The sequence below is a fragment of the Phyllobates terribilis genome, unplaced genomic scaffold, assembly GCF_046119375.1.
Source record: "Phyllobates terribilis strain yellow unplaced genomic scaffold, ASM4611937v1 Scaffold_650__1_contigs__length_881393, whole genome shotgun sequence".
NCBI classification, from domain to species: domain Eukaryota; kingdom Metazoa; phylum Chordata; class Amphibia; order Anura; family Dendrobatidae; genus Phyllobates; species Phyllobates terribilis.
In genome coordinates, this window is record NW_027363410.1 from 643,833 (window position 1) to 663,864 (window position 20,032).

A 20,032-nucleotide genomic window follows, 5' to 3' on the forward strand; every position below is an offset into this window, starting at 1 on the left:
TTCTCCACTTTTTTAATTTTCCTATAGGGCACTGGAAAAATACAAGAAACATAAAGCAAAATAGGGAGAATAACAGCCTTAATAATAAGAACCTTCCCTACCAAAGACAAAGAACGTAACTTCCAAAAATTCATCTTCCGCACAATCCGCTCACCACATTCATCCCAACTCTCATAACCTTTCAAATCATCATTAAAAAAAACTCCCAACACTTTAATTGCACCATCCACACTAGCCACACCATCCATCCTAATCCTATTGTCACCAAAACATTTAAACATGCATTTGTTCCAATTCACACGAAACGCTGACGCGCCACAAAAAAAATTCAACAACAATTTTACTCTCTCCATAGAGGCCACACTCTCACTCACCACTACTACATCATCCATATATCCTAAGACTTTCACAGTCATTCCACCACTGCCTGGCACTAGCAAACCACGCACCACTTTCTCTTTCCGAATCATACACAGCAGTGGCTCAATCACACACACAAATAATACCGGTGACATGGGACAACCTTGCCTCACACCAGACCTAATACACACTTTCTCACTCAAAAACCCATTCACCAGAAATTCACTCACCACCTCCCCATACAATCCTCTCACGGCACGCACAAATTTCTCCGGAAAATCCATTCTACGCAAAACCTCAAATAGAAACACATGAGACACGCGATCAAACGCCTTTTCAAAGTCAACAGCCATCACCATACACTTCTGCTTTCTTACTTTACAATCCCACAACACATCTCTTAAAAGACACAGATTATCCGTCATACATCTACCAGGCACTGCACACACTTGATCTTTACCAATCACATCAGCTACAACCACACGCATCCGACACGCCAAAATTTTACTGAATACCTTGTAATCGGCGTTCAGAAGCGTAATTGGCCTCCAATTACTCAAACACCTTTTATCCCCTTTCTTATGGATTAAGACCACCACTCCCTCCTTCATTGAACCCGCAAGCATCCCATTCTCCCACATAAACTGACACACTTCCACTAAATCCATACCCATCACTTCCCACATCATAACATATAGCTCCACAGGCAAACCATCCTTCCCAGGCGTCACATTTTTCCTTGCACCAAACACCGCTTTCTTAACTTCCTCCTCAATCACTGCCTCACATAGACCAGAACATCCATCCTTATCCACCTTACAATCCAAAGTCTTAAGCACTTCTTCTTTCAAACTCTCATCCACCCACTTCCTGCCAAACAACTCAGCATAAAACGTGACCACTTCCTTCATTACATCCTCCCCACTCACACAAACACCATCCACATCAAAAATTTCCTCCATACCCTCCTTCTTACCATTTATTTTTTTAAAGAAATATCTTGAACACTTTTCATCTTTATCAAGATGGACCACCTTTGACCTAAAAATTATTTCCCTTCCCTTCCTCTCCAAAGTCCTCTTCAAATCCTCTCTCGCACTTCTTAACAAATCATCCACATCCACACCACACATCCTCATTTTCTCCAGCCATTCCACCCTCATCATTAAATCTTTATATTGACTCCTAACCATGGCAGCCTTTTTATAGCCCCATCGACGAAAAAACTTTTGCACTTCATACTTCATCCAATCCCACCACACCAACACACTTTCAAACTTACTCTTTTGAGATTTACACCAACTATATTTTTTCTTAAAATCATTCACAATTCTCTCATCCTTAAGCAAACTCACATTCAATTTCCACACACCTCTCCCATGCACCCGCCTTAAATCCCCTCTAAACTCACCTTTCAGGCACACATGGTCCGAAAAAGGAACTGAAAATTGAGAAAAACCATCACATATTATATTTTTAGAAAAAAACATCCTATCAATCCTAGATGTTATCCCACCCCTGTCAGCTTTATAGGTTGGCGGCGGTGGCTTCCCCAAATAAACCTCAGCAGCATCAAAAAAGAAAAAATCAGAAATAATGTTTGCCAATTTTTTTCCTGAGGCATCAACTTTCCCCTCAGTTACACAGTTAAAATCACCTGTTACTATCACAGGGATCCTACCAGGTAATTCTAAACATAATTTATCTAATAAACTTAACCTGTCTTCTTTTTTTGTAGGACCATAAATATTTATAATTTTAACTTTCCACCCCCTCCCACACACAACTGCAGAGATGCAACGACCCACCTCTATTACCTTATAATATTCAAAAACAAAATTTCTATTATTTAATACTATCCCAACTCCATCATTTTTATTCCCACTAGAGCCAGACCAGATATGCTGGCCATATGGCCAATCAGCGTCTTCCAGGGGTTCTTCTATACCACACTCCTGTAGACACATAATATCAAAAGAATGGTTATGTAAGAAGTCCAGAATCACAGATCTTCTAACTCTAGACTTTAAAAGTCTTACATTAAGGGACGCAATGTCCCAATTTGGTTTAGAGACCATTCTTTGGCTCAAAAACCAGAAACACCAGTCTCAGCAAAAAAACATGCCTTCCTTATCCTTTGTCATCCGGCGAACTCCCACTTAGCTGAAAGATAGTGGACTCCAAATTCTCCTCCAGGTAAGCCGTTGATGCAGGAGAAAGAGAAACCACTGGGTAATCCCGCTCACTCACCGGACTTGCCACGCATTGGCTACTTGATGGTTCAGACAACCGGGCCCTTTTATTCTTAGCGCGGTCCGGTTCCTCAGAAGACCTCACCCCAGTCTCAGTGAAGTCTCCTTGACCTCCAGCTCCCTCTTCATCCATACTTTCACTGCTCCAACTGAGAGCCGGGTCCCCTGGGATTTCCAAGGCTCCCTCACGTTCTTCACAAAAGGAGTCAATGAAACCCCCCTGATAGGAAGAAATGTCCATCTCAGCTGCCAGAACCTCTTCCACTCTCCCGGGCTCCACCAGTAGGTCAGCAGACGCCCTCACTGGAGCAGTCTCCACACGCTGTTCCACTACCTTCACCCTGGAAGAAACTGCGGCCTCAGGTGCCACACTCTTAGGCCTCGGAGAGTTCGAGACCACCTCAGAGTATGCCCTTGCCTTGCCCTCGTTCGCACGACGAGTACAATCCTTAAAGGCATGCCCCTCCATACCACAAGCATTGCAAACAATTGGATTGGTACAGTCCTTAGCAACATGCCCACTTTGGTTGCACTTGGAGCAAACAGGCACAGCAGTACAAACCTCTTGTAAGTGTCCGTACTTCTTACATTTCCTGCAAAAAACTGGGGCCTCAGGAAAGAAGAGAATACCCCTATCTCTCCCGATAGAGAAACTTTGGGGAGGGTAATGAACACCTCCAGGCTCCGAAGAACTTTCCCCAAATCTGACAAAATATCTGTATTTGCCAGTCCATAAGTTCTCCTCGTTCATGATTTTGTGACTGTTGCTCACAAAGTCACAATGCCTCTTAAGAAAAGTCGCAATGTCATGTTCGTGCACAAAGGGATTATACATAAATATGACTAGGGGAACATCACCTTTGGAGTACAAGACTGTAAAAGTCAAACCATGCAAGGTTGGATTCTTCTCCTGCTCCCTCAACTTCTTATACAGGTTCCGGCAAGCCGCCATAGATTGCAGCACCAAGACATACCGTCCTTCTTTCCGGGATTCCTGCAGGCAGACGATGTTTTCTCTTGTCACTTCCAGGATTTTGAAGATCACCTCGTGCACCATATACGACAGATTGAAACGCTCTCTGACAGCAGCATCAACTTCAATGCGGAATGCATTGCGAACCCGATTGTCATCGGTCCCAGCATAGCGTATCTTCACGCCCATTATGATCATTCTCTCGTTCCTCCTCGTTCTCCCCCTAAAGCAGCAACCGGCTTAAGCCATCAAGATGGCGATGCCGGAAGGCCAAGGGAAAACACTCAAGGACCCCAGACAAGACACTTGGTCTTAGCCAAAAGGCCGAGAAGCGATAACCAGAATTGGTTTCAAACTACGGAGCCACCCAAGGATCCTGAAAAGTCCATTTGTGGAGATGAGCTCCTGGACTCCCGTTAAGAAGACATGTTGTCAACCTCTAGATCCCTTACATGCCTGCACTTTTCGGCTTGCTGCTGCTGCTGCAATCCACGCGTTTTAGATCTGCATAACTCCACCTCTTTAAACACAGCACCTTCACCCCCTGCTGTTTCCACCCGCCTCAACACCGTTGGAAGGGAGGAGAACCAATTAAGGCGGGGGGTGGGGTGGAACGAGCAGCTGTCTACCCTTAGCAGGAGGGCTCCTGATTACATACCTCTCCTGCTGCTGCTGCTGCTGGCTGTCCAGCAGCAGACTGAAGGTGGCTGCTGCTGTGCACAGGTATATAAAGGCTCAGAGCCTATTATGACACGCGCAGCCAGCGTTCCATTGCCACATTCCATCTACTGCAGGCAGGATACCTGGCTGGCTGAATGTCGCTGAGAAGCTCACAGAGACCGCCACAAGCAACAGTTTAACAGAATGCCACAGACTAATCAACCAAACTTTTTGGGTTGGGTTCTCTTTTATAGTCTGCAGGCATTAAATGAAAGAAGTCAGTGTTCCAGCAGAAGGAGACAACGTTTCAGAAAAGGCATTGTAGCAAACCAAAAAAGAAATTTTAAGCGCAGCAGAGTAACCAGTGCACATACCTGTTAGCTCAGGTGAGTTTAAAAGGCTGCTGTTGATAACAAGGGCATTTGCTAAATAGATGGTGTGTGTGCAACAATATACTGAAAGGTCAATTATATTGTGCAGCTTATCTCACCACCTGTAGTTATTTAGGTGAAAGCTCCAAAATGCTTGCCTAATATGTCTGTTTATCCAAAAGGAAGTAAAAAGGGAGAGCTAGAAAGATAGCATTGCATCACATTACATGGCAATGCAATGCACAGTTGCTGAAGTTGAACCAAAATGAGCTTGTAATCTGGCTTCTGCAACTTTGAACATGAAAAATCCAATGAGGAGAAGAAAAGCAAAGCCAAAGAGTCCATCCCAAAATCCGACAAACAAGCAAAATGAACAAAAAACATTGAATTCAATTCTTTCTGATTTTAGAAACTGCATTAAAGAAGGGGTGCACCGGTCCTGGAGATACTGCAATACCAGGTCAATGCGTGGAGTGGACAGAGCAAGCTCTTTTTCCATCTCCCTGTTCTAAAAATCCATTTAATATATGGTCCCCAGATAGGGGACGTATCAGATATTAAACTGATAAGAACAGATACTACACTTGATCTTAGCCAAAAGGCCGAGAAGCGATAACCAGAATTGGTTTCAAACTACGGAGCCACCCAAGGATCCTGAAAAGTCCATTTGTGGAGATGAGCTCCTGGACTCCCGTTAAGAAGACATGTTGTCAACCTCTAGATCCCTTACATGCCTGCACTTTTCGGCTTGCTGCTGCTGCAATCCACGCGTTTTAGATCTGCATAACTCCACCTCTTTAAACACAGCACCTTCACCCCCTGCTGTTCCCACCCGCCTCAACACCGTTGGAAGGGAGGAGAACCAATTAAGGCGGGGGGTGGGGTGGAACGAGCAGCTGTCTACCCTTAGCAGGAGGGCTCCTGATTACATACCTCTCCTGCTGCTGCTGCTGCTGGCTGTCCAGCAGCAGACTGAAGGTGGCTGCTGCTGTGCACAGGTATATAAAGGCTCAGAGCCTATTATGACACGCGCAGCCAGCGTTCCATTGCCACATTCCATCTACTGCAGGCAGGATACCTGGCTGGCTGAATGTCGCTGAGAAGCTCACAGAGACCGCCATAAGCAACAGTTTAACAGAATGCCACAGACTAATCAACCAAACTTTTTGGGTTGGGTTCTCTTTTATAGTCTGCAGGCATTAAATGAAAGAAGTCAGTGTTCCAGCAGAAGGAGACAACGTTTCAGAAAAGGCATTGTAGCAAACCAAAAAAGAAATTTTAAGCGCAGCAGAGTAACCAGCGCACATACCTGTTAGCTCAGGTGAGTTTAAAAGGCTGCTGTTGATAACAAGGGCATTTGCTAAATAGATGGTGTGTGTGCAACAATATACTGAAAGGTCAATTATATTGTGCAGCTTATCTCACCACCTGTAGTTATTTAGGTGAAAGCTCCAAAATGCTTGCCTAATATGTCTGTTTATCCAAAAGGAAGTAAAAAGGGAGAGCTAGAAAGATAGCATTGCATCACATTACATGGCAATGCAATGCACAGTTGCTGAAGTTGAACCAAAATGAGCTTGTAATCTGGCTTCTGCAACTTTGAACATGAAAAATCCAATGAGGAGAAGAAAAGCAAAGCCAAAGAGTCCATCCCAAAATCCGACAAACAAGCAAAATGAACAAAAAACATTGAATTCAATTCTTTCTGATTTTAGAAACTGCATTAAAGAAGGGGTGCACCGGTCCTGGAGATACTGCAATACCAGGTCAATGCGTGGAGTGGACAGAGCAAGCTCTTTTTCCATCTCCCTGTTCTAAAAATCCATTTAATATATGGTCCCCAGATAGGGGACGTATCAGATATTAAACTGATAAGAACAGATACTACACTTGATCTTAGCCAAAAGGCCGAGAAGCGATAACCAGAATTGGTTTCAAACTACGGAGCCACCCAAGGATCCTGAAAAGTCCATTTGTGGAGATGAGCTCCTGGACTCCCTTTAAGAAGACATGTTGTCAACCTCTAGATCCCTTACATGCCTGCACTTTTCGGCTTGCTGCTGCTGCAATCCACGCATTTTAGATCTGCATAACTCCACCTCTTTAAACACAGCACCTTCACCCCCTGCTGTTCCCACCCGCCTCAACACCGTTGGAAGGGAGGAGAACCAATTAAGGCGGGGGGTGGGGTGGAACGAGCAGCTGTCTACCCTTAGCAGGAGGGCTCCTGATTACATACCTCTCCTGCTGCTGCTGCTGCTGGCTGTCCAGCAGCAGACTGAAGGTGGCTGCTGCTGTGCACAGGTATATAAAGGCTCAGAGCCTATTATGACACGCGCAGCCAGCGTTCCATTGCCACATTCCATCTACTGCAGGCAGGATACCTGGCTGGCTGAATGTCGCTGAGAAGCTCACAGAGACCGCCATAAGCAACAGTTTAACAGAATGCCACAGACTAATCAACCAAACTTTTTGGGTTGGGTTCTCTTTTATAGTCTGCAGGCATTAAATGAAAGAAGTCAGTGTTCCAGCAGAAGGAGACAACGTTTCAGAAAAGGCATTGTAGCAAACCAAAAAAGAAATTTTAAGCGCAGCAGAGTAACCAGCGCACATACCTGTTAGCTCAGGTGAGTTTAAAAGGCTGCTGTTGATAACAAGGGCATTTGCTAAATAGATGGTGTGTGTGCAACAATATACTGAAAGGTCAATTATATTGTGCAGCTTATCTCACCACCTGTAGTTATTTAGGTGAAAGCTCCAAAATGCTTGCCTAATATGTCTGTTTATCCAAAAGGAAGTAAAAAGGGAGAGCTAGAAAGATAGCATTGCATCACATTACATGGCAATGCAATGCACAGTTGCTGAAGTTGAACCAAAATGAGCTTGTAATCTGGCTTCTGCAACTTTGAACATGAAAAATCCAATGAGGAGAAGAAAAGCAAAGCCAAAGAGTCCATCCCAAAATCCGACAAACAAGCAAAATGAACAAAAAACATTGAATTCAATTCTTTCTGATTTTAGAAACTGCATTAAAGAAGGGGTGCACCGGTCCTGGAGATACTGCAATACCAGGTCAATGCGTGGAGTGGACAGAGCAAGCTCTTTTTCCATCTCCCTGTTCTAAAAATCCATTTAATATATGGTCCCCAGATAGGGGACGTATCAGATATTAAACTGATAAGAACAGATACTACACTTGATCTTAGCCAAAAGGCCGAGAAGCGATAACCAGAATTGGTTTCAAACTACGGAGCCACCCAAGGATCCTGAAAAGTCCATTTGTGGAGATGAGCTCCTGGACTCCCGTTAAGAAGACATGTTGTCAACCTCTAGATCCCTTACATGCCTGCACTTTTCGGCTTGCTGCTGCTGCAATCCACGCGTTTTAGATCTGCATAACTCCACCTCTTTAAACACAGCACCTTCACCCCCTGCTGTTCCCACCCGCCTCAACACCGTTGGAAGGGAGGAGAACCAATTAAGGCGGGGGGTGGGGTGGAACGAGCAGCTGTCTACCCTTAGCAGGAGGGCTCCTGATTACATACCTCTCCTGCTGCTGCTGCTGGCTGTCCAGCAGCAGACTGAAGGTGGCTGCTGCTGTGCACAGGTATATAAAGGCTCAGAGCCTATTATGAGACGCGCAGCCAGCTTTCCATTGCCACATTCCATCTACTGCAGGCAGGATACCTGGCTGGCAGAATGTCGCTGAGAAGCTCACAGAGACCGCCATAAGCAACAGTTTAACAGAATGCCACAGACTAATCAACCAAACTTTTTGGGTTGGGTTCTCTTTTATAGTCTGCAGGCATTAAATGAAAGAAGTCAGTGTTCCAGCAGAAGGAGACAACGTTTCAGAAAAGGCATTGTAGCAAACCAAAAAAGAAATTTTAAGCGCAGCAGAGTAACCAGCGCACATACCTGTTAGCTCAGGTGAGTTTAAAAGGCTGCTGTTGATAACAAGGGCATTTGCTAAATAGATGGTGTGTGTGCAACAATATACTGAAAGGTCAATTATATTGTGCAGCTTATCTCACCACCTGTAGTTATTTAGGTGAAAGCTCCAAAATGCTTGCCTAATATGTCTGTTTATCCAAAAGGAAGTAAAAAGGGAGAGCTAGAAAGATAGCATTGCATCACATTACATGGCAATGCAATGCACAGTTGCTGAAGTTGAACCAAAATGAGCTTGTAATCTGGCTTCTGCAACTTTGAACATGAAAAATCCAATGAGGAGAAGAAAAGCAAAGCCAAAGAGTCCATCCCAAAATCCGACAAACAAGCAAAATGAACAAAAAACATTGAATTCAATTCTTTCTGATTTTAGAAACTGCATTAAAGAAGGGGTGCACCGGTCCTGGAGATACTGCAATACCAGGTCAATGCGTGGAGTGGACAGAGCAAGCTCTTTTTCCATCTCCCTGTTCTAAAAATCCATTTAATATATGGTCCCCAGATAGGGGACGTATCAGATATTAAACTGATAAGAACAGATACTACACTTGATCTTAGCCAAAAGGCCGAGAAGCGATAACCAGAATTGGTTTCAAACTACGGAGCCACCCAAGGATCCTGAAAAGTCCATTTGTGGAGATGAGCTCCTGGACTCCCGTTAAGAAGACATGTTGTCAACCTCTAGATCCCTTACATGCCTGCACTTTTCGGCTTGCTGCTGCTGCAATCCACGCGTTTTAGATCTGCATAACTCCACCTCTTTAAACACAGCACCTTCACCCCCTGCTGTTCCCACCCGCCTCAACACCGTTGGAAGGGAGGAGAACCAATTAAGGCGGGGGGTGGGGTGGAACGAGCAGCTGTCTACCCTTAGCAGGAGGGCTCCTGATTACATACCTCTCCTGCTGCTGCTGCTGCTGGCTGTCCAGCAGCAGACTGAAGGTGGCTGCTGCTGTGCACAGGTATATAAAGGCTCAGAGCCTATTATGACACGCGCAGCCAGCGTTTCATTGCCACATTCCATCTACTGCAGGCAGGATACCTGGCTGGCTGAATGTCGCTGAGAAGCTCACAGAGACCGCCATAAGCAACAGTTTAACAGAATGCCACAGACTAATCAACCAAACTTTTTGGGTTGGGTTCTCTTTTATAGTCTGCAGGCATTAAATGAAAGAAGTCAGTGTTCCAGCAGAAGGAGACAACGTTTCAGAAAAGGCATTGTAGCAAACCAAAAAAGAAATTTTAAGCGCAGCAGAGTAACCAGCGCACATACCTGTTAGCTCAGGTGAGTTTAAAAGGCTGCTGTTGATAACAAGGGCATTTGCTAAATAGATGGTGTGTGTGCAACAATATACTGAAAGGTCAATTATATTGTGCAGCTTATCTCACCACCTGTAGTTATTTAGGTGAAAGCTCCAAAATGCTTGCCTAATATGTCTGTTTATCCAAAAGGAAGTAAAAAGGGAGAGCTAGAAAGATAGCATTGCATCACATTACATGGCAATGCAATGCACAGTTGCTGAAGTTGAACCAAAATGAGCTTGTAATCTGGCTTCTGCAACTTTGAACATGAAAAATCCAATGAGGAGAAGAAAAGCAAAGCCAAAGAGTCCATCCCAAAATCCGACAAACAAGCAAAATGAACAAAAAACATTGAATTCAATTCTTTCTGATTTTAGAAACTGCATTAAAGAAGGGGTGCACCGGTCCTGGAGATACTGCAATACCAGGTCAATGCGTGGAGTGGACAGAGCAAGCTCTTTTTCCATCTCCCTGTTCTAAAAATCCATTTAATATATGGTCCCCAGATAGGGGACGTATCAGATATTAAACTGATAAGAACAGATACTACACTTGATCTTAGCCAAAAGGCCGAGAAGCGATAACCAGAATTGGTTTCAAACTACGGAGCCACCCAAGGATCCTGAAAAGTCCATTTGTGGAGATGAGCTCCTGGACTCCCGTTAAGAAGACATGTTGTCAACCTCTAGATCCCTTACATGCCTGCACTTTTCGGCTTGCTGCTGCTGCAATCCACGCGTTTTAGATCTGCATAACTCCACCTCTTTAAACACAGCACCTTCACCCCCTGCTGTTCCCACCCGCCTCAACACCGTTGGAAGGGAGGAGAACCAATTAAGGCGGGGGGTGGGGTGGAACGAGCAGCTGTCTATCCTTAGCAGGAGGGCTCCTGATTACATACCTCTCCTGCTGCTGCTGCTGCTGGCTGTCCAGCAGCAGACTGAAGGTGGCTGCTGCTGTGCACAGGTATATAAAGGCTCAGAGCCTATTATGACACGCGCAGCCAGCGTTCCATTGCCACATTCCATCTACTGCAGGCAGGATACCTGGCTGGCTGAATGTCGCTGAGAAGCTCACAGAGACCGCCATAAGCAACAGTTTAACAGAATGCCACAGACTAATCAACCAAACTTTTTGGGTTGGGTTCTCTTTTATAGTCTGCAGGCATTAAATGAAAGAAGTCAGTGTTCCAGCAGAAGGAGACAACGTTTCAGAAAAGGCATTGTAGCAAACCAAAAAAGAAATTTTAAGCGCAGCAGAGTAACCAGCGCACATACCTGTTAGCTCAGGTGAGTTTAAAAGGCTGCTGTTGATAACAAGGGCATTTGCTAAATAGATGGTGTGTGTGCAACAATATACTGAAAGGTCAATTATATTGTGCAGCTTATCTCACCACCTGTAGTTATTTAGGTGAAAGCTCCAAAATGCTTGCCTAATATGTCTGTTTATCCAAAAGGAAGTAAAAAGGGAGAGCTAGAAAGATAGCATTGCATCACATTACATGGCAATGCAATGCACAGTTGCTGAAGTTGAACCAAAATGAGCTTGTAATCTGGCTTCTGCAACTTTGAACATGAAAAATCCAATGAGGAGAAGAAAAGCAAAGCCAAAGAGTCCATCCCAAAATCCGACAAACAAGCAAAATGAACAAAAAACATTGAATTCAATTCTTTCTGATTTTAGAAACTGCATTAAAGAAGGGGTGCACCGGTCCTGGAGATACTGCAATACCAGGTCAATGCGTGGAGTGGACAGAGCAAGCTCTTTTTCCATCTCCCTGTTCTAAAAATCCATTTAATATATGGTCCCCAGATAGGGGACGTATCAGATATTAAACTGATAAGAACAGATACTACACTTGATCTTAGCCAAAAGGCCGAGAAGCGATAACCAGAATTGGTTTCAAACTACGGAGCCACCCAAGGATCCTGAAAAGTCCATTTGTGGAGATGAGCTCCTGGACTCCCGTTAAGAAGACATGTTGTCAACCTCTAGATCCCTTACATGCCTGCACTTTTCGGCTTGCTGCTGCTGCAATCCACGCGTTTTAGATCTGCATAACTCCACCTCTTTAAACACAGCACCTTCACCCCCTGCTGTTCCCACCCGCCTCAACACCGTTGGAAGGGAGGAGAACCAATTAAGGCGGGGGGTGGGGTGGAACGAGCAGCTGTCTATCCTTAGCAGGAGGGCTCCTGATTACATACCTCTCCTGCTGCTGCTGCTGCTGGCTGTCCAGCAGCAGACTGAAGGTGGCTGCTGCTGTGCACAGGTATATAAAGGCTCAGAGCCTATTATGACACGCGCAGCCAGCGTTCCATTGCCACATTCCATCTACTGCAGGCAGGATACCTGGCTGGCTGAATGTCGCTGAGAAGCTCACAGAGACCGCCATAAGCAACAGTTTAACAGAATGCCACAGACTAATCAACCAAACTTTTTGGGTTGGGTTCTCTTTTATAGTCTGCAGGCATTAAATGAAAGAAGTCAGTGTTCCAGCAGAAGGAGACAACGTTTCAGAAAAGGCATTGTAGCAAACCAAAAAAGAAATTTTAAGCGCAGCAGAGTAACCAGCGCACATACCTGTTAGCTCAGGTGAGTTTAAAAGGCTGCTGTTGATAACAAGGGCATTTGCTAAATAGATGGTGTGTGTGCAACAATATACTGAAAGGTCAATTATATTGTGCAGCTTATCTCACCACCTGTAGTTATTTAGGTGAAAGCTCCAAAATGCTTGCCTAATAAGTCTGTTTATCCAAAAGGAAGTAAAAAGGGAGAGCTAGAAAGATAGCATTGCATCACATTACATGGCAATGCAATGCACAGTTGCTGAAGTTGAACCAAAATGAGCTTGTAATCTGGCTTCTGCAACTTTGAACATGAAAAATTCAATGAGGAGAAGAAAAGCAAAGCCAAAGAGTCCATCCCAAAATCCGACAAACAAGCAAAATGAACAAAAAACATTGAATTCAATTCTTTCTGATTTTAGAAACTGCATTAAAGAAGGGGTGCACCGGTCCTGGAGATACTGCAATACCAGGTCAATGCATGGAGTGGACAGAGCAAGCTCTTTTTCCATCTCCCTGTTCTAAAAATCCATTTAATATATGGTCCCCAGATAGGGGACGTATCAGATATTAAACTGATAAGAACAGATACTACACTTGATCTTAGCCAAAAGGCCGAGAAGCGATAACCAGAATTGGTTTCAAACTACGGAGCCACCCAAGGATCCTGAAAAGTCCATTTGTGGAGATGAGCTCCTGGACTCCCGTTAAGAAGACATGTTGTCAACCTCTAGATCCCTTACATGCCTGCACTTTTCGGCTTGCTGCTGCTGCAATCCACGCGTTTTAGATCTGCATAACTCCACCTCTTTAAACACAGCACCTTCACCCCCTGCTGTTCCCACCCGCCTCAACACCGTTGGAAGGGAGGAGAACCAATTAAGGCGGGGGGTGGGGTGGAACGAGCAGCTGTCTACCCTTAGCAGGAGGGCTCCTGATTACATACCTCTCCTGCTGCTGCTGCTGCTGGCTGTCCAGCAGCAGACTGAAGGTGGCTGCTGCTGTGCACAGGTATATAAAGGCTCAGAGCCTATTATGACACGCGCAGCCAGCGTTCCATTGCCACATTCCATCTACTGCAGGCAGGATACCTGGCTGGCTGAATGTCGCTGAGAAGCTCACAGAGACCGCCATAAGCAACAGTTTAACAGAATGCCACAGACTAATCAACCAAACTTTTTGGGTTGGGTTCTCTTTTATAGTCTGCAGGCATTAAATGAAAGAAGTCAGTGTTCCAGCAGAAGGAGACAACGTTTCAGAAAAGGCATTGTAGCAAACCAAAAAAGAAATTTTAAGCGCAGCAGAGTAACCAGCGCACATACCTGTTAGCTCAGGTGAGTTTAAAAGGCTGCTGTTGATAACAAGGGCATTTGCTAAATAGATGGTGTGTGTGCAACAATATACTGAAAGGTCAATTATATTGTGCAGCTTATCTCACCACCTGTAGTTATTTAGGTGAAAGCTCCAAAATGCTTGCCTAATATGTCTGTTTATCCAAAAGGAAGTAAAAAGGGAGAGCTAGAAAGATAGCATTGCATCACATTACATGGCAATGCAATGCACAGTTGCTGAAGTTGAACCAAAATGAGCTTGTAATCTGGCTTCTGCAACTTTGAACATGAAAAATCCAATGAGGAGAAGAAAAGCAAAGCCAAAGAGTCCATCCCAAAATCCGACAAACAAGCAAAATGAACAAAAAACATTGAATTCAATTCTTTCTGATTTTAGAAACTGCATTAAAGAAGGGGTGCACCGGTCCTGGAGATACTGCAATACCAGGTCAATGCGTGGAGTGGACAGAGCAAGCTCTTTTTCCATCTCCCTGTTCTAAAAATCCATTTAATATATGGTCCCCAGATAGGGGACGTATCAGATATTAAACTGATAAGAACAGATACTACACTTGATCTTAGCCAAAAGGCCGAGAAGCGATAACCAGAATTGGTTTCAAACTACGGAGCCACCCAAGGATCCTGAAAAGTCCATTTGTGGAGATGAGCTCCTGGACTCCCGTTAAGAAGACATGTTGTCAACCTCTAGATCCCTTACATGCCTGCACTTTTCGGCTTGCTGCTGCTGCAATCCACGCGTTTTAGATCTGCATAACTCCACCTCTTTAAACACAGCACCTTCACCCCCTGCTGTTCCCACCCGCCTCAACACCGTTGGAAGGGAGGAGAACCAATTAAGGCGGGGGGTGGGGTGGAACGAGCAGCTGTCTACCCTTAGCAGGAGGGCTCCTGATTACATACCTCTCCTGCTGCTGCTGCTGCTGGCTGTCCAGCAGCAGACTGAAGGTGGCTGCTGCTGTGCACAGGTATATAAAGGCTCAGAGCCTATTATGACACGCGCAGCCAGCGTTCCATTGCCACATTCCATCTACTGCAGGCAGGATACCTGGCTGGCTGAATGTCGCTGAGAAGCTCACAGAGACCGCCATAAGCAACAGTTTAACAGAATGCCACAGACTAATCAACCAAACTTTTTGGGTTGGGTTCTCTTTTATAGTCTGCAGGCATTAAATGAAAGAAGTCAGTGTTCCAGCAGAAGGAGACAACGTTTCAGAAAAGGCATTGTAGCAAACCAAAAAAGAAATTTTAAGCGCAGCAGAGTAACCAGCGCACATACCTGTTAGCTCAGGTGAGTTTAAAAGGCTGCTGTTGATAACAAGGGCATTTGCTAAATAGATGGTGTGTGTGCAACAATATACTGAAAGGTCAATTATATTGTGCAGCTTATCTCACCACCTGTAGTTATTTAGGTGAAAGCTCCAAAATGCTTGCCTAATATGTCTGTTTATCCAAAAGGAAGTAAAAAGGGAGAGCTAGAAAGATAGCATTGCATCACATTACATGGCAATGCAATGCACAGTTGCTGAAGTTGAACCAAAATGAGCTTGTAATCTGGCTTCTGCAACTTTGAACATGAAAAATCCAATGAGGAGAAGAAAAGCAAAGCCAAAGAGTCCATCCCAAAATCCGACAAACAAGCAAAATGAACAAAAAACATTGAATTCAATTCTTTCTGATTTTAGAAACTGCATTAAAGAAGGGGTGCACCGGTCCTGGAGATACTGCAATACCAGGTCAATGCGTGGAGTGGACAGAGCAAGCTCTTTTTCCATCTCCCTGTTCTAAAAATCCATTTAATATATGGTCCCCAGATAGGGGACGTATCAGATATTAAACTGATAAGAACAGATACTACACTTGATCTTAGCCAAAAGGCCGAGAAGCGATAACCAGAATTGGTTTCAAACTACGGAGCCACCCAAGGATCCTGAAAAGTCCATTTGTGGAGATGAGCTCCTGGACTCCCGTTAAGAAGACATGTTGTCAACCTCTAGATCCCTTACATGCCTGCACTTTTCGGCTTGCTGCTGCTGCAATCCACGCGTTTTAGATCTGCATAACTCCACCTCTTTAAACACAGCACCTTCACCCCCTGCTGTTCCCACCCGCCTCAACACCGTTGGAAGGGAGGAGAACCAATTAAGGCGGGGGGTGGGGTGGAACGAGCAGCTGTCTACCCTTAGCAGGAGGGCTCCTGATTACATACCTCTCCTGCTGCTGCTGCTGCTGGCTGTCCAGCAGCAGACTGAAGGTGGCTGCTGCTGTGCACAGGTATATAAAGGCTCAGAGCCTATTATGACACGCGCAGCCAGCGTTCCATTGCCACATTCCATCTACTGCAGGCAGGATACCTGGCTGGCTGAATGTCGCTGAGAAGCTCACAGAGACCGCCATAAGCAACAGTTTAACAGAATGCCACAGACTAATCAACCAAACTTTTTGGGTTGGGTTCTCTTTTATAGTCTGCAGGCATTAAATGAAAGAAGTCAGTGTTCCAGCAGAAGGAGACAACGTTTCAGAAAAGGCATTGTAGCAAACCAAAAAAGAAATTTTAAGCGCAGCAGAGTAACCAGCGCACATACCTGTTAGCTCAGGTGAGTTTAAAAGGCTGCTGTTGATAACAAGGGCATTTGCTAAATAGATGGTGTGTGTGCAACAATATACTGAAAGGTCAATTATATTGTGCAGCTTATCTCACCACCTGTAGTTATTTAGGTGAAAGCTCCAAAATGCTTGCCTAATATGTCTGTTTATCCAAAAGGAAGTAAAAAGGGAGAGCTAGAAAGATAGCATTGCATCACATTACATGGCAATGCAATGCACAGTTGCTGAAGTTGAACCAAAATGAGCTTGTAATCTGGCTTCTGCAACTTTGAACATGAAAAATCCAATGAGGAGAAGAAAAGCAAAGCCAAAGAGTCCATCCCAAAATCCGACAAACAAGCAAAATGAACAAAAAACATTGAATTCAATTCTTTCTGATTTTAGAAACTGCATTAAAGAAGGGGTGCACCGGTCCTTGAGATACTGCAATACCAGGTCAATGCGTGGAGTGGACAGAGCAAGCTCTTTTTCCATCTCCCTGTTCTAAAAATCCATTTAATATATGGTCCCCAGATAGGGGACGTATCAGATATTAAACTGATAAGAACAGATACTACACTTGATCTTAGCCAAAAGGCCGAGAAGCGATAACCAGAATTGGTTTCAAACTACGGAGCCACCCAAGGATCCTGAAAAGTCCATTTGTGGAGATGAGCTCCTGGACTCCCGTTAAGAAGACATGTTGTCAACCTCTAGATCCCTTACATGCCTGCACTTTTCGGCTTGCTGCTGCTGCAATCCACGCGTTTTAGATCTGCATAACTCCACCTCTTTAAACACAGCACCTTCACCCCCTGCTGTTCCCACCCGCCTCAACACCGTTGGAAGGGAGGAGAACCAATTAAGGCGGGGGGTGGGGTGGAACGAGCAGCTGTCTACCCTTAGCAGGAGGGCTCCTGATTACATACCTCTCCTGCTGCTGCTGCTGCTGGCTGTCCAGCAGCAGACTGAAGGTGGCTGCTGCTGTGCACAGGTATATAAAGGCTCAGAGCCTATTATGACACGCGCAGCCAGCGTTCCATTGCCACATTCCATCTACTGCAGGCAGGATACCTGGCTGGCTGAATGTCGCTGAGAAGCTCACAGAGACCGCCATAAGCAACAGTTTAACAGAATGCCACAGACTAATCAACCAAACTTTTTGGGTTGGGTTCTCTTTTATAGTCTGCAGGCATTAAATGAAAGAAGTCAGTGTTCCAGCAGAAGGAGACAACGTTTCAGAAAAGGCATTGTAGCAAACCAAAAAAGAAATTTTAAGCGCAGCAGAGTAACCAGCGCACATACCTGTTAGCTCAGGTGAGTTTAAAAGGCTGCTGTTGATAACAAGGGCATTTGCTAAATAGATGGTGTGTGTGCAACAATATACTGAAAGGTCAATTATATTGTGCAGCTTATCTCACCACCTGTAGTTATTTAGGTGAAAGCTCCAAAATGCTTGCCTAATATGTCTGTTTATCCAAAAGGAAGTAAAAAGGGAGAGCTAGAAAGATAGCATTGCATCACATTACATGGCAATGCAATGCACAGTTGCTGAAGTTGAACCAAAATGAGCTTGTAATCTGGCTTCTGCAACTTTGAACATGAAAAATCCAATGAGGAGAAGAAAAGCAAAGCCAAAGAGTCCATCCCAAAATCCGACAAACAAGCAAAATGAACAAAAAACATTGAATTCAATTCTTTCTGATTTTAGAAACTGCATTAAAGAAGGGGTGCACCGGTCCTGGAGATACTGCAATACCAGGTCAATGCGTGGAGTGGACAGAGCAAGCTCTTTTTCCATCTCCCTGTTCTAAAAATCCATTTAATATATGGTCCCCAGATAGGGGACGTATCAGATATTAAACTGATAAGAACAGATACTACACTTGATCTTAGCCAAAAGGCCGAGAAGCGATAACCAGAATTGGTTTCAAACTACGGAGCCACCCAAGGATCCTGAAAAGTCCATTTGTGGAGATGAGCTCCTGGACTCCCGTTAAGAAGACATGTTGTCAACCTCTAGATCCCTTACATGCCTGCACTTTTCGGCTTGCTGCTGCTGCAATCCACGCGTTTTAGATCTGCATAACTCCACCTCTTTAAACACAGCACCTTCACCCCCTGCTGTTCCCACCCGCCTCAACACCGTTGGAAGGGAGGAGAACCAATTAAGGCGGGGGGTGGGGTGGAACGAGCAGCTGTCTACCCTTAGCAGGAGGGCTCCTGATTACATACCTCTCCTGCTGCTGCTGCTGCTGGCTGTCCAGCAGCAGACTGAAGGTGGCTGCTGCTGTGCACAGGTATATAAAGGCTCAGAGCCTATTATGACACGCGCAGCCAGCGTTCCATTGCCACATTCCATCTACTGCAGGCAGGATACCTGGCTGGCTGAATGTCGCTGAGAAGCTCACAGAGACCGCCATAAGCAACAGTTTAACAGAATGCCACAGACTAATCAACCAAACTTTTTGGGTTGGGTTCTCTTTTATAGTCTGCAGGCATTAAATGAAAGAAGTCAGTGTTCCAGCAGAAGGAGACAACGTTTCAGAAAAGGCATTGTAGCAAACCAAAAAAGAAATTTTAAGCGCAGCAGAGTAACCAGCGCACATACCTGTTAGCTCAGGTGAGTTTAAAAGGCTGCTGTTGATAACAAGGGCATTTGCTAAATAGATGGTGTGTGTGCAACAATATACTGAAAGGTCAATTATATTGTGCAGCTTATCTCACCACCTGTAGTTATTTAGGTGAAAGCTCCAAAATGCTTGCCTAATATGTCTGTTTATCCAAAAGGAAGTAAAAAGGGAGAGCTAGAAAGATAGCATTGCATCACATTACATGGCAATGCAATGCACAGTTGCTGAAGTTGAACCAAAATGAGCTTGTAATCTGGCTTCTGCAACTTTGAACATGAAAAATCCAATGAGGAGAAGAAAAGCAAAGCCAAAGAGTCCATCCCAAAATCCGACAAACAAGCAAAATGAACAAAAAACATTGAATTCAATTCTTTCTGATTTTAGAAACTGCATTAAAGAAGGGGTGCACTGGTCCTGGAGATACTGCAATACCAGGTCAATGCGTGGAGTGGACAGAGCAAGCTCTTTTTCCATCTCCCTGTTCTAAAAATCCATTTAATATATGGTCCCCAGATAGGGGACGTATCAGATATTAAACTGATAAGAACAGATACTACACTTGATCTTAGCCAAAAGGCCGAGAAGCGATAACCAGAATTGGTTTCAAACTACGGAGCCACCCAAGGATCCTGAAAAGTCCATTTGTGGAGATGAGCTCCTGGACTCCCGTTAAGAAGACATGTTGTCAACCTCTAGATCCCTTACATGCCTGCACTTTTCGGCTTGCTGCTGCTGCAATCCACGCGTTTTAGATCTGCATAACTCCACCTCTTTAAACACAGCACCTTCACCCCCTGCTGTTCCCACCCGCCTCAACACCGTTGGAAGGGAGGAGAACCAATTAAGGCGGGGGGTGGGGTGGAACGAGCAGCTGTCTACCCTTAGCAGGAGGGCTCCTGATTACATACCTCTCCTGCTGCTGCTGCTGCTGGCTGTCCAGCAGCAGACTGAAGGTGGCTGCTGCTGTGCACAGGTATATAAAGGCTCAGAGCCTATTATGACACGCGCAGCCAGCGTTCCATTGCCAC

General features: G+C 44.8%; 12 non-coding genes across 12 annotated transcripts; all 12 read right to left on the reverse strand.

Annotated features, from left to right (window-relative positions):
• Positions 1–5,039: 5,039 nt before the first annotated feature.
• LOC141235066 (U2 spliceosomal RNA) lies at positions 5,040–5,230 on the reverse strand. The gene has a single exon (XR_012300923.1). It is a non-coding gene; the product is annotated as a U2 spliceosomal RNA (small nuclear RNA).
• Positions 5,231–6,345: 1,115 nt separating this feature from the next.
• On the reverse strand, positions 6,346–6,536 carry LOC141235068 (U2 spliceosomal RNA). The gene has a single exon (XR_012300924.1). It is a non-coding gene; the product is annotated as a U2 spliceosomal RNA (small nuclear RNA).
• A 1,115-nt stretch (positions 6,537–7,651) lies between these two features.
• Positions 7,652–7,842, reverse strand: LOC141235069 (U2 spliceosomal RNA). Its single transcript, XR_012300925.1, has one exon. It is a non-coding gene; the product is annotated as a U2 spliceosomal RNA (small nuclear RNA).
• A 1,112-nt stretch (positions 7,843–8,954) lies between these two features.
• LOC141235070 (U2 spliceosomal RNA) lies at positions 8,955–9,145 on the reverse strand. The gene has a single exon (XR_012300926.1). It is a non-coding gene; the product is annotated as a U2 spliceosomal RNA (small nuclear RNA).
• A 1,115-nt stretch (positions 9,146–10,260) lies between these two features.
• Positions 10,261–10,451, reverse strand: LOC141235071 (U2 spliceosomal RNA). The gene has a single exon (XR_012300927.1). It is a non-coding gene; the product is annotated as a U2 spliceosomal RNA (small nuclear RNA).
• A 1,115-nt stretch (positions 10,452–11,566) lies between these two features.
• On the reverse strand, positions 11,567–11,757 carry LOC141235072 (U2 spliceosomal RNA). The gene has a single exon (XR_012300928.1). It is a non-coding gene; the product is annotated as a U2 spliceosomal RNA (small nuclear RNA).
• Positions 11,758–12,872: 1,115 nt separating this feature from the next.
• Positions 12,873–13,063, reverse strand: LOC141235173 (U2 spliceosomal RNA). The gene has a single exon (XR_012301028.1). It is a non-coding gene; the product is annotated as a U2 spliceosomal RNA (small nuclear RNA).
• Positions 13,064–14,178: 1,115 nt separating this feature from the next.
• On the reverse strand, positions 14,179–14,369 carry LOC141235073 (U2 spliceosomal RNA). The gene has a single exon (XR_012300929.1). It is a non-coding gene; the product is annotated as a U2 spliceosomal RNA (small nuclear RNA).
• Positions 14,370–15,484: 1,115 nt separating this feature from the next.
• Positions 15,485–15,675, reverse strand: LOC141235074 (U2 spliceosomal RNA). The gene has a single exon (XR_012300930.1). It is a non-coding gene; the product is annotated as a U2 spliceosomal RNA (small nuclear RNA).
• A 1,115-nt stretch (positions 15,676–16,790) lies between these two features.
• Positions 16,791–16,981, reverse strand: LOC141235264 (U2 spliceosomal RNA). Its single transcript, XR_012301115.1, has one exon. It is a non-coding gene; the product is annotated as a U2 spliceosomal RNA (small nuclear RNA).
• Positions 16,982–18,096: 1,115 nt separating this feature from the next.
• On the reverse strand, positions 18,097–18,287 carry LOC141235075 (U2 spliceosomal RNA). The gene has a single exon (XR_012300931.1). It is a non-coding gene; the product is annotated as a U2 spliceosomal RNA (small nuclear RNA).
• A 1,115-nt stretch (positions 18,288–19,402) lies between these two features.
• On the reverse strand, positions 19,403–19,593 carry LOC141234836 (U2 spliceosomal RNA). The gene has a single exon (XR_012300715.1). It is a non-coding gene; the product is annotated as a U2 spliceosomal RNA (small nuclear RNA).
• Positions 19,594–20,032: the final 439 nt, after the last annotated feature.